Source organism: Lolium perenne, chromosome 7 (assembly GCF_019359855.2).
Source record: "Lolium perenne isolate Kyuss_39 chromosome 7, Kyuss_2.0, whole genome shotgun sequence".
NCBI classification, from domain to species: Eukaryota; Viridiplantae; Streptophyta; class Magnoliopsida; order Poales; family Poaceae; genus Lolium; species Lolium perenne.
In genome coordinates this window covers 254,630,227-254,643,448 of record NC_067250.2, presented here as the reverse complement: position 1 = coordinate 254,643,448, position 13,222 = coordinate 254,630,227, and the positions used below count along the sequence as shown (strand labels likewise).

Sequence of the window (13,222 nt, the reverse complement as noted above, 5' to 3'; positions counted from 1 at the left end):
CCATGGCGGCGTAGAGTCCTCCGGGAGATGAATCCCCTCTCCGGCAGGGTGCCGGAGGCGATCTCCTGGATCCCCCGAGATGGGATCGGCGGCGGCGGCGTCTCTGGAAGGTTTTCCGTATCGTGGCTCTCGTGACCGGGGGTTTCGTCCACGGAGGCTTTAAGTAGGCGGAAGGGCAAGTCGAGGGGGCACGGGGCCCCACACCACAGGCCGGCGCGGCCAAGGGGGGCCGCGCCGCCCTAGGGTTTGGGCACCCCGTGGCCCCACTTCGCTTCGTCTTCGGACTTCTGGAAGCTTCGTGGCAAAATAGGCCCCTGGGCGTTGATTTCGTCCAATTCCGAGAATATTTCCTTACTAGGATTTCTGAAACCAAAAACAGCAGAAAAGAGCAACTGGCACTTCGGCATCTTGTTAATAGGTTAGTTCCAGAAAATGCACGAATATGACATAAAGTGTGCATAAAACATGTAGATAACATCAATAATGTGGCATGGAACATAAGAAATTATCGATACGTCGGAGACGTATCACAGCTCCATCGTCCCCTCATACACGCACACTGATGAGACCTTGCTTCTCTGTGACGAAGGACGCTGCACCGGCCCTCGGTGTATGAAGTGGAAAAAACGATCTTTCACTCTTACGCGATTGCATACACCGGTGTTTGGTTTACAAGGTGTTCTAGGTTTGCTCTAGGTTTGCTGCAGCTACTTTGTTAGCCGGATTCGAGGCTAGCTTGCACTCGTATTTGAAATTTCAGAACTGGGAGCGCCCATGACGCGTTGGTACATGTTTAAGGCAGCAGCTATAAGTAGTTTGTTCTCCTAGATATAAGGGAAGCACTTCTTGCTTATTTTGATACATGTAACCGCTTGGTGAAGCTCACATGTTCAGAAGTGTAGGTTGATTACTTGCCGAGGTTCTGGTTTGATGCAAGTTATTCGGATATATAAGTTGTAGGTTAGGGTTGAATCATGCTCGAAATTATTTGGTCAAATATGTAGCGGCCTTCTATAGTTTGATCGTGCTTGGAAAGTTATATAATGGTTGAAAATATTTGTCATATTTGTAGCCTATTAAATAATAAACCATGTGACAGTGCTTTGAGATTTTTTTTTTACTTTACGATATGAACCAGATATTTTTGTTTATGAAAACCCGAGAACCTCAATTCTTATATCTATTTTGTTAATTCCAACTATGTCGCTTTATTCACGCAGGGACACATGTGGAGATGCTCTGGAGCTGTATGAGAACATGCAGACCGAGGCGGCGGTGGGTTTAGGAACGCCGACTAGCTCCACTTGGACAACGCTGGGGACAAGAACGACTACGGCTCATAATAAGGTACCTTCAGCTGCCTTCTCCGAATGTAATTGACTAGTTCCATTACATGTTTCTAGCTAACTTGAACCTTGTAATCTGCCGTTAGTTGTGAGAAGATACTGGCAGGAGCTGCGGCTACTGCTGTTGCACCTGTACTTCGAGGAAGGAGTAGTGGTTGGCCTGGTTGTTGTGCTACATCGCAATTGGTATTGATGTGGCGACAATGTACAACGCAGCTATTTCCATTGCCGATGACCAGCGATGCCGCCACGTGCCCTGATTCTCGGGCCATCCTGCAGCATGTACTGGCAGCCGAGAGCCACCTCGCCCTGCCTAGCTGCAGGACAACCCTAGTTTGCTGCTACCTGGCTTCATCGACGTGGTTCTGCCATTGGAAGGTATAAATGCTTTTCTCCTAGGTGTGTTTCAACTCCTAGAGTTACGAACTTAATCGGTACAACTTATCACTTCAGTTTGGATAAGCAGCTGTTTGAACTAGCATCGCATAATTAGCTAGAAATCTATATTTTTTCTTCACACATGGTGTTAAGTGAATTAAGAATCATGACGGAAAATTACTATTGTTAGGCCGTCTCTGACACGAAGTTCCACCCCTGGCACGAGCAGCAGCCCCGTCGTCCCCTCCGACATGCCCGCTGGTGAGACCTTGCATCTCTGTGACGAAGGACGCTGCACTGGTCCTCGGTGTATGTAGGGGAAAATAGTGATATGTCACTCTTACGCGATCGCATTCACCGGTCTTTGGTTTACAACCTGTTCTAGGTTTGCTCTAGGATTGCTGCAGCTACTTTGTTCGCCGGATTCGAGGCTAGCGTGCACTCGTATTTGAAATTTCAGAACTGGCAGCCCCCATGAGGCGTTGGTACCTGCGTAAGGCAGCACCCATCAGTAGTCCCTTCTCCTAGATATAAGGGAAGCGCTCCTTGCTTATTTTAATGTATGTAACCGCTTGGTGTTATAGCTTACATGGTCAGAAGTGTAAGTTGATTACTTGGTGAGGTTCTGGTTTGATGCAAGTTATTCAGATATATAACTTGCAGGTTAGGGTTTAATCGTGCTCGAAAATGTTTGATTCGATATGTAGTGGTCTTCTTTAATTTGATTGTGCTTGAAAAGTTATATCATTCTTGAAAAGATTTATCATATTTATAGTCTCATAAATCATGTGATAATGCTTGGAGATTTTTACTTTAGGATATGAACCAGATATGTTTGTTTTTGAAAACCCGAGAACCTTTATTCTTAAATCTATCTTCTTAGTTCTAAATATGTCACTTTATGCACGCAGCGACACACGTGGAAGTGCACCTGCACTTCGAAGAAGGAGGAGTGCTTGGCCCGGTTGTTGTGCTACAACGCAAGTGGTATTGGTGTGGCGACAATGTCAGCGCAGCTATTGCTAGTGCCGATGACCAGCGATGCTTCCACATGCCCTGCTTCTCAGGCCTCCCCGCAGCATGGACCGGCAACCAAGAGCCACCCCTCCCCTGCCTAGCTGCAGACAACCCTAGTTTGCTGCTGCCTGGCTTCATCGACGTGGTTCTGCCATTGGAAGGTATAAATCCTTATCTCCTAGGTCTGTTTCAACTCTTGTTCTGTTAATCAAAGTGAGGTTATTGATGGTTAGTAACTCTGAATCTTGAGATTTTTCCTTGATGCGGATTGAGCTTATGGATATGTGTTCTGTTATTCTGTTAGTAGCTTGCTTGGCGTAGGAATATAATTATCTTATGAAATGGGTTTTCAAAATGGAGAACATTTTGCTCATTTCCATTGGATGGAGATGTCAAGTTTGTGCTTCCATTGAAGGGTGGTTTAAATTTTTTAGGTTAGTACTATGAGATGTCATTGTGTTAGTTGTGTGAAAGGCTTGTACAAATACCCATTTCCTGGTGGTGGAAGGCTACAAAGCACCGATACGAGTACGGGGGCACGACAATTTCTAGAAACAACAATACCGCGATATGGCAAGTATATATATAATAATTAATAAAATGGCTTGGGATGAAGATAAAGAACATAGAATGCTGATCAAAATACTGTTGTATTCACTGCCTCCATGCTGATAAAAATTAATAAACTGGCTTATAATAAAGATAAATAATATTTTTAAAGTCCTTAATGACAAAATGGTCATCTCATCAAATTCCTGTATCATTATACTGTGCCCCCTGCAGTGATACTTGCAAAATACATCGATGGCGTCCCTGGCTGCCAGGGTTAGTAGTGGGCTTCCACTGGGCTTCCCGTGTCCCTGCCCTTTCGACGATGTCCCTAGCAGCTTGTCGGCATTTCTTTTATTTCTTTTTAAAATTGAAAAGTTGATACTCCTGGGATATGTGTATTGCCAGCGTATCAGGCTATCGGAGTATCGGTGGAGTATCATACGTGGACACATGGCAGAGTTTGACGTATCGGTGCTCCGTAGTTGAAAGGCATATGAATATTGTTGGTGTGGGTTTCTTCTTTTTATGAGGAATTTGATTTCTAGATAGAAGTAGGTCCTGAATGTGGGTACTTTTATGTTTTGTTATATGCCACTATTTTTTTGTGCCAGGAAGGATCGATCTTTAAATCAGACTTTTGGTTTAGGGATTGTTTTCTCATTTTTTATTTATTCACCAGTATTGATTGAACAAAAAAATACTGTTAATATATAGGAAATATTTACACTCATTGTATGTTTTCTCTTATTTATGTATTCAGGAAGGTCTACACTTAGATATCTAGTAATGACAACCTTTGAGGCCGCCGCTAGCACAGCTTGGAATGCAACTAGCTGGAAATGCTAGGACTCCCGTCGAGAGCGGGCTTTGATTTCATCAGAAACGATGATAAGTAGAGGTTAGTTTCCACATTTTTATACAATAGAGGTTAGTTTCCACATTTTTATACCTTATTATGAGATAAACATCACTGAAATTAATTTATACAAATATAATCTAGAATAATCCCATAACATACTGGAGGAAGCTTAATTATTGATGAAAAAAAATCCCCATGAGCAAGAGTAAGATGATGTGTGCCATCATATGACAAGAGAGCGAATACTTCAGTTGCTATTCCACGGACATCTCATGTTAGCTAACAGTTCATACCTGAAATCGTGGTGAATAGATTTCAAATACTCCCTCCGATCCAAATTAATTGACTTCACTTTGTCTAGATATGGATGTATCTAGTTAACAAAAGCATCTACATACATCCGTATCTAGATAAAGTGGAGTCAATTAATTGCATTCACCGGTCTTTGGTTGACAAGGTGTTCTAGGTTTTCTCTAGGATTGCTGTAGCTACTTTGTTAGCCGGATTCGAGGCTAGCTTGCACTTGTATTTGAAATTTCAGAACTGGGAGCCCCATTAGGCGTTGGTACCTGTGTAAGCCAGCATCCATAAGTAGTGTGTTCTCCTCCTTGATATAAGGGAAGCGCTCCTTGCTTATTTTAATGTATGTAACCGCTTGGTGTTATAGCTTACATGGTCAGAAGTGTAAGTTGATTAATTGCTGAGGTTCTGGTTTGATGCAAGTTATTCGGATATATAACTTGTAGGTTAGGGTTTAGTCATGCTCGAAAATGTTTGATTTGATATGTAGCGGCCTTCTGTAATTTGATTTGTGCTTGAAAAGTTATATCATTCTTGAAAAGATTTATCATATTTGTAGCCTCATAAATCATGTGATAATGCTTGGAGATTTTTTACTTTAGGATATGAACCAGATATGTTTGTTTTTGAAAACCCGGGGAACCTTAATTCTTAAATCTATCTTCGTAATTCTAAATATCTCGCTTTATGCATGCAGTGACACACGTGGAGATGCACCTGTACTTCGAGGAAGGAGGAGTGCGTGGCCCGGTTATCGTGCTACAACGCAAGTGGTATTGGTGTGATGACAATGTTCAGTGCAGCTATTGCGAGTGCCGATGCCAGCGATGCTGCCACATGCCCTTCTTCTCAGGCCTCCCCGCAGCATGGACCGGCAACCAAGAGCCATCCCTGCCCCTGCCTATCTGCAGACAACCCTAGTTTGCTTCCGCAGCATTGGAAGGTATAAATCCTTATCTCCTAGGTCTGTTTCAACTCGTGTTGTGTTAATCAAAGTGAGGTTATTGATGGTTAGTAACTCTGCAGCTTGAGATTTTTCCTTCATGCGGATTGAGTTTATGGATATGTGTTCTGTTATTCTGTTAGTAGCTTGCTTTGGCAGGAATACAATTATTTTATGAAACGGGTTTTCAAAATGGAGCACATTTTGCTCATTTCCATTGAAGGGTGGTTTAATTTTTTTAGGTTAATACTATGAGATGTCATTTTTTAATTGTGTGAAAGCCTTGTACAAATACCCATTTTCTGGTGGTGAAAGGCTACAAAGCACCGATACTAGTACGGGGACATGGCAAATTTCTAGAAACATCAATACCGCGATACGGCAAGTATACATATAAAAATTAATAAAATTTCTTGTGATAAAGATAAAGAATATAGAATGCTGATCAAAATACTGCCGTATCCACTGCCTTGCTGATAAAAATATTAAACTGGCTTGTAATAAAGATAAAGAATATTTTTAAAGTCCTCAATGGCCAAATGGTCATCTCATCAAATTCCTCTATCATTGTACTGTGCCCCATTCAGTTATACTTGCAAAATACATCGATGGCGTCCCTAGCTGCCAGGTTTAATAGTGGGCTTCCACTGGGCTTTCGACGATGTCACCGGCAGCTTGTCGGCATTTCTTTTATTTCTTGTTAAAACGGAAAAGATGATACTCCTGGAATATGTGTGCTGTCAGCGTATCAGGCTATCGGAGTATCGGTGTAGTATCATGTATGGACACGCCAGAGTTTGAAGTATTAAGTATCGATGTTCAGTAGGTGAAAGGCATATGAATATTGTTTGCGTGGGTCTCTTCTTTATAAGGAATTTGATTTCTAGATAGAAGTAGGACCTGAATGTGAGTACTTTTCTGTTTTGTTATATGCCACATTTATTTGTTTATGGTTGTAATTTGGCAAGAAAGCTACAGTGAGTGCGCAACTGACAAGTTTTCTGCTTCTTTATATAGTTTAACTAGAATTAGGAACTTAATCAGTACTACTTCTAACTTTTGTTTGGATATGCAACTGTTTGTGCCAGCATTGTATAATTAGCTAGAAAGCTATATTTTTTCATCACACATGGTGTTAGTGAATTAAGAATCACGACAGAAAATTACTAACGCCGTCTTTTGAAACTTAGAATTTGTGCCATTTTATATACTCAGCTTTTGCTTACTCATCTTAACTTTGATATTTTTAATCAGTTTGTAATCCATATTTTCATATAATATGCTTTAAGAAATTAAGTTTACGGTTAATTCTCGTGAGTGCATACATTTTCTTGCCATACTTGTAAGGTTCAAAAGCATATATAAGATCATTTAAATTATTATTTGGTGGGCTGGTCCCACGAGAGGCGATGTGTCCTTTGCATTGGCCTACAATGAGGTAAAGTCTTATGTCTGACACATTCCATGTGTGCTTTACGTTTGAAATACATGATCAAATTTTCTGGTCTCGGTGTTTGATCATACTTAAATATATGCTTGACATGGTTTTGTGTGTATTTCTTTTATTGATTATACCTTTTGTACATGTTGCCACTTTCAAATTCCTTGATGCCCTCAATTTAGTTGATTTGTATGCATGTCAGGTCCTAGAAGCCTGGGTGGTGTGGCTGCATCCAGAAACTTGTCCCTCCAGGTGTGCCTCCTCGGGAACAAGCAGGTCGACCGATCGCGGCTGCTCTTCTCCGATGCCGGGGCGGCGGGCTGCTGGTGCCGCTTATTGACCCATCTCGCCTCCACCGCCGGTGAGGTCGATGGCGCATCCTTCCTGGACCTCGCGTCTGTTTCTTTCTTTCTGATGGAACACTGTTGCTTTATGTTTTTTTGTGTGTATGGGGAAAACCTTAGATATCCTAGGATTGTGGTAGAGCCCAAGGCAGCTGTGATGGTGATGATGGGCAGCGGGTTTTTCAGGGGAGATACTTCCACCACTCACAATTCATGGACAAAGAACGGCTACAAGTCGTAGATGAATGTTCCTGCCTTTTCTGGAAAAAAAAACACTTCAACTTTGTAGGCTGGTAGCTGAATGGCTAGTCATTGCTCAGATTTGTAGGTCACAGTCATCTATCTTCAATTGAGTTTGCGCTTGAAAATTTCTTGGCAATGTTTATACTTCTGAGATACATGCTATTAGGCAAAAGAAAACATGCCAGCTAAACAATGTGTATCCCTTCACTTCGAATCCTATGCATGCCAGAAGCAACACACCATTATAATTTACAAGTTGACCGGTTCCAAGTCGCAGAAATTGTAGCTATGGTTTTCTTTTTCAAAGGGAGTCATGGCAGGCTTGCTTTAATGAGTATTTTGTTCAAGTTATTACCTTCATTTGTGATAATGATCACATAATTTTTACTTAAATGACATGGTTTCTTGTGCATTTTTTTATTGATAATACCTTTTGTACATGTTGCCATTTTCAATTTCCTTGATGTCCTAATTTTACTGATTTGTATAACCGGCGCATCCTAGAAGCCTCGGGTGGTGTGGTTGCATGCTTGCCGCGGCCTCCTCGCGCCTCGCTTGTTGGTTGTAGGCCTTTGGCTTCTTTGTCTCCGCTTAAGGTGATTTTCCGCTTCTCCCCTTCTTATGTGTGCGTTCTCTGTCATTTCATGGGCATCTAGCCGTTGTTGTTCTGTGCTCCAACATGAGCCAACAATGATCTAATTAATTAGGATGCATGTGTTTGTCCCTCCGAGCTGCATTCTTATTTTTTGTGTTTGCTGTGGCATTGCAAAGTTAAAAGCATGTGATAGGTTCAATGTGGCATTGGAAAGCTATAAACAAATTACACATTGGTGAAAGTGTCCATTCATGGAACCACAGCTATGTTGTGTTGCCGTGATCAAACACATGGCGCAATAATTTCAAGCATTGTGGTTTCCTCGCTTCGTTGCTACATGTCGATTAAACTTAGCCTTTAACAATTCTGGAAATAATATATCATCCTTGTCTTGTTTCAGGTACCATATAATTGTTGTTATGGATTTTGGTACCACATGTGCGCGCCCTAACTACTACGCCTGCATCACGCTCACTAGGTCCCGGATGACACCCTCCACGCGACGATATGGCCAGCTCTGGGTCGCCACGTCTTTAACACCATGCTGCAGTTGTGCCTCAAGGCTGGGGGACGAGCATGTGTCAACTGCTTCGAGAGCTCCACCCGGCTGCTCTATATGAAAGGATCCAACTATCCAAGGCAACGCCCCCCAAAGGTGCAATTTTGGTCAAGAAAAAATATACTAGCGCCTTGTTGAGCTGCATTAATTGAACTCCTGTAAAATAGTACCCAAAAATGAAATGGCAGTAGAGATGTATCTCGTGTTGCAGTTAGGATTCCACTGTCTACTGGGGCTGCAGAATACATAGTTACATAAAAAAATTTAAAAATATATATTAGTAGTCTTACAATGAATTGTTTGTGTGCAATTGAAACAAGTGCTAAAACCTACATCAGAAGGTGCACAATACTTAGTTATATGATTTTTTTTAAAAAAAATATTGTTAGTCTTACAATGAATTGTTTGGGTGCAATTGAAACAAGTGCTTAAACCTACAATGATGCTTCTCTGGACAGCATGTGTGCTTACCTTCTTATGTCTACTGTTATCATTGAGAAAACTAATTTTGACTTTTTTTTTCCTGGTTTGCAGAATGAGTTGAGATGATTATAGGTCGGTATATAGCTATATATACACACAAACTGAGAAACGCAAACGCCAATGATCAGGTTAGTGCTTAAGAATAGATTTGGGGCAACCTGTCCGGCATTTCTGAATCTTTTTATGTGAGATTTTTTTTTCTATGTGGGTGTTTGTTGCTTAAGCATAATCACGGTATACTTTCAATATGTCAATGTTAATTCTTTTGAATAGCATGCTTTTTCCATGATATGTTGTTGTTAACTAAAGAAAAGAAGATGACATTGAGTTTTGATTGTTTCACCTCTACCTCCTTTGTGAGCCTATGCTACTGGCGCTTTACTGTTGGTACTGTTGTACCCTTCTGATCTTATTTAGTGGTTGTTGATGCTGCTACAGGCTGGGCTATCATACTCTTTCTGATAGTTATCAAGTTTAGCTGATGGGTATCCTTAGTCCATGAGAACGCTGCATGAGCACACGTGGCTTTATTTTTGAAATGCCAAGTGGCTATTGTCTCGGTTGGTCTATTTGCTGAATGTTGGCTCGGTCGTGTCTGACTTGGAAGTTTCTCCAGGACCTGGACTGTGTATGTATACTGAATGATTCACAAAGCTCCAGGGTTGTGATAGTTGCAGCCACGACACACTGGTTTGCAGGTAGTTACTCAATGTCATAGTGTAGACTTATATTTGTATATAATGAGCTCCTAGACCTGGGAGCTGCTTTGATCTCTCTTTTGTTTTGTCTTCAGTAGCTATTACTAAAACCTGAGAACTAGCTACTCGTCTATTCTAGCTGTGTCTGCTGTGGCATGTACCTAATAGCTAGTGACCTGTTTGCATGCATACTTGTTGCTTTGACAATGTCAAAAAACCATTTCATTCGGGAAAAGAAAATCATTCTAGAGATTAATGTCAAAGTTTCCATCCCATCTCTGCATGCACACGTGTCGCCTTGTATCTGAGCAGCAGATCTTCATGCCTGACTATATTGATGTGGTCTTTTGTGAACTTGCTCTATAGCGAAATGGTTTCTATGTAAGGAATCGATGATAGTATCAGTAATAACCAAACATGATAATAATTTCTTTTTATGTGATTTGCAGGTTCCGTCGCTTGGTCTGGTGCATCAGGGGAGGGTCCTGATGCTACCCGGTGTTGAGCAGGACGTCAGACGTCACGGCCTGGTCAGCGTGGACTCCATCGCTGACTGGCTGCTTCTTTGTGCCGTCGTGACCGGGCATGCTCTGGTGTTTCTGCATCTTGGTTGGCTGTGGCCAGTGTTGTACTGGTTTAATGCTCACACATAAATATTTATCAGGGGAACAATCTTGTTTCAACAATCAGGACTTGTAATATTTATCTCCTTTGCACGTTTTGTAACATCTGCCCTTAATTTTCATCCGTCTTTAGATGCCACAAGTGTTGTGCTCTTTGCACCTTTATTGTCAAATGTTTACTGTGTGACCGAGAAGTCCAAAAAAGAGTGTAGGGCATGCCAAAATTCTGAATTTTTCCATATTAACATTTAATGATCTAATTGTACAAGAAAGCAGCAGAGGTTTTGCCAACAAATTTAATCTCGAACGCACATGCTGATTGCTCATATAAAGAAGACAAGAGGTAACTTTGCATCGTTGCATTAGGACGTTGGGAAAAGGCACTGGCTGCTCAAGAGCCAAGCCGTAGCCAAGAGAAGTAGAGGGACAAAATCGCCAGCTTTCAGCTTGTACGTGGCATTCACCGCTTGACACTCTCCGGCCGTTGTAACAGCTGTTGATCATGATGTTGATCTCAGCGTCGACGATCGTCTTGCTTCCGTAATTTTAATTTTTTTATGTTATTGTTGTATCAAACAAAGTTTACTTTGAAGTATTTGACTAAATATAATGGTGTTAGCAACCACAGGCACTGAACAGCCCAGAAGAAGAAAAAAGAAATCTCAGGGCTAGCTTCTTATCCATGCAGAGATGACAATTTGATCAGGCTAAAGGAAAAGAAAGCAAACGTTAATTCTGGAGCACAGCTTGGGCTTCTCCTCCGAATTTCAACGAAGCCCTCCCTCGTGGTCCTACAGTCCATAATGACTACCTCTCGATAATTGAGGTGCTCTCCTCCTCGTACAGTCTATAATAACTACCAGCGACAAATCCAGAGGGTCCATTGCTCCCCATGATCATTAGGAAGATGAAGGAATTAGCGCCTACCACTTGTTTTGCTAATTTTTTTTAATCTCTAACGCACATGTAATTAGTTGATTAGCTTATCAATTGTTTTTCTTAAAGAAAATTTCTTGGTCAGTAGGTACTTGCTCAGTTTTTTGATAAGGCCATATAAAGAAGATCACGAGAAGTAGCTTCGCATCATTTAATTATGCCCCGCTCAAGAGGGAAGCCGTGGCCAGGAGAAGGACAAAAGTCAGCTAGCTTCACTTGTACGTCGCCTTCACAGTCTAACAATTGTTGGCGGCGACGATGATCCGCTAGGTGCGCCACGGCTGTTGTAGTGATTTTAGATTTGATATAATTTTCTTAGAGGATTTTCTTGTGTCGTTGTTGCATCAGTATAAGTTTTCATGCATTTTACTGAATATAACGGTGTTAGTATTTAGTAACGCTAGGCATATGAAGAAAAGGCACAAGAGAAATGTTTCCAGGCCTAGCTTGGAATCCATGCATCAGAGGACAATTCGATGAGGCCAAAAGAAACGAAAAAAGCAAACGTTAATCTGGAGAGATTGGGTTTCTCCTCCAAATTCCAAAAGAAGTCCTCCCTCGGGAACCCTACAGTCAATAATAACTACCTCCAGAATTGAGCTGCTCTCCCTCCCGTATTCCATAATAAATTGCCTCAAATTTAGCCTGTGATTACTGGCTATTTAATTGCATGGTGCATGTGTTGTCCATGTCACCTATCCATGGCAAGGCAAATCCCAGCGGTCCGATGCTCCGCATGATCAAGGAGATGAAGAAATTAGCTATGATCTTCTTCCCGCTCTCCCCCAGCCTTGTTTTCCTGAAAATTTAAATCTTCCCCAAATCCTCTCGGCCCTCCTTCCATCTATAAGTACAAGCCCCATGACCACATGCCGCGTGTCGGCTTCCAGTATTAAGTTGCAAAGCAACAGACAATTGCATTAAGTATGGTGCGTAATGTAATCAACAACTACATCCTTAGACATAGCATCAATGTTTTATCCCTAGTGGCAACAGCACAACACAACCTTAGAACTTTCTGTCACTGTCCCAGGTGTCAATGCAGGCATGAACCCAATATCGAGCCTATATCCTCCCTCTTGGAGTGACATGCATCTACTTGGCCTGAGCATCTACTAGTAACGGAGAGCATGCAAGATCATAAACAACACATAGATATAACTTTGATAATCAACATAACAAGTATTCTCTATTCATCGGATCCCAACAAACGCAACATATAGAATTACAGATAGATGATCTTGATCATGTTAGGCAGCTCATAAGATCCAACAATGATAGCACAATGGGGAGAAGATAACCATCTAGCTACTGCTATGGACCCATAGTCCAGGGGTAGACTACTCACACATCACACCGGAGGCGACCATGGCGGCGTAGAGTCCTCCGGGAGATGAATCCCCTCTCCGGCAGGGTGCCGGAGGCGATCTCCTGGATCCCCCGAGATGGGATCGGCGGCGGCGGCGTCTCTGGAAGGTTTTCCGTATCGTGGCTCTCGGTACTGGGGGTTTCATCACGGAGGCTTTAAGTAGGCGGAAGGGCAAGTCAGGAGGGGGCACGGGGGCCCCACACCACAGGCCGGCGCGGCCAAGGGGGGGGCCGCGCCGCCCTAGGGTTTGGGCACCCCGTGGCCCCACTTCGTTTCGTCTTCGGACTTCTGGAAGCTTCGTGGCAAAATAGGCCCCTGGGCGTTGATTTCGTCCAATTCCGAGAATATTTCCTTACTAGGATTTCTGAAACCAAAAACAGCAGAAAACAAAGAATCGGCACTTCGGCATCTTGTTAATAGGTTAGTTCCAGAAAATGCACGAATATGACATAAAGTGTGCATAAAACATGTAGATAACATCAATAATGTGGCATGGAACATAAGAAATTATCGATACGTCGGAGACGTATCACAGC

The 13,222-nt window shown here is 42.3% G+C and overlaps 1 long non-coding RNA gene across 1 annotated transcript; it reads left to right on the top strand.

Annotated features, from left to right (window-relative positions):
* Positions 1–2,639: 2,639 nt before the first annotated feature.
* LOC139833199 (uncharacterized) lies at positions 2,640–10,275 on the top strand. The gene is made up of 3 exons (XR_011748519.1): positions 2,640–2,902; positions 9,677–9,758; positions 10,208–10,275. It is a non-coding gene; the product is annotated as an uncharacterized lncRNA (long non-coding RNA).
* Positions 10,276–13,222: the final 2,947 nt, after the last annotated feature.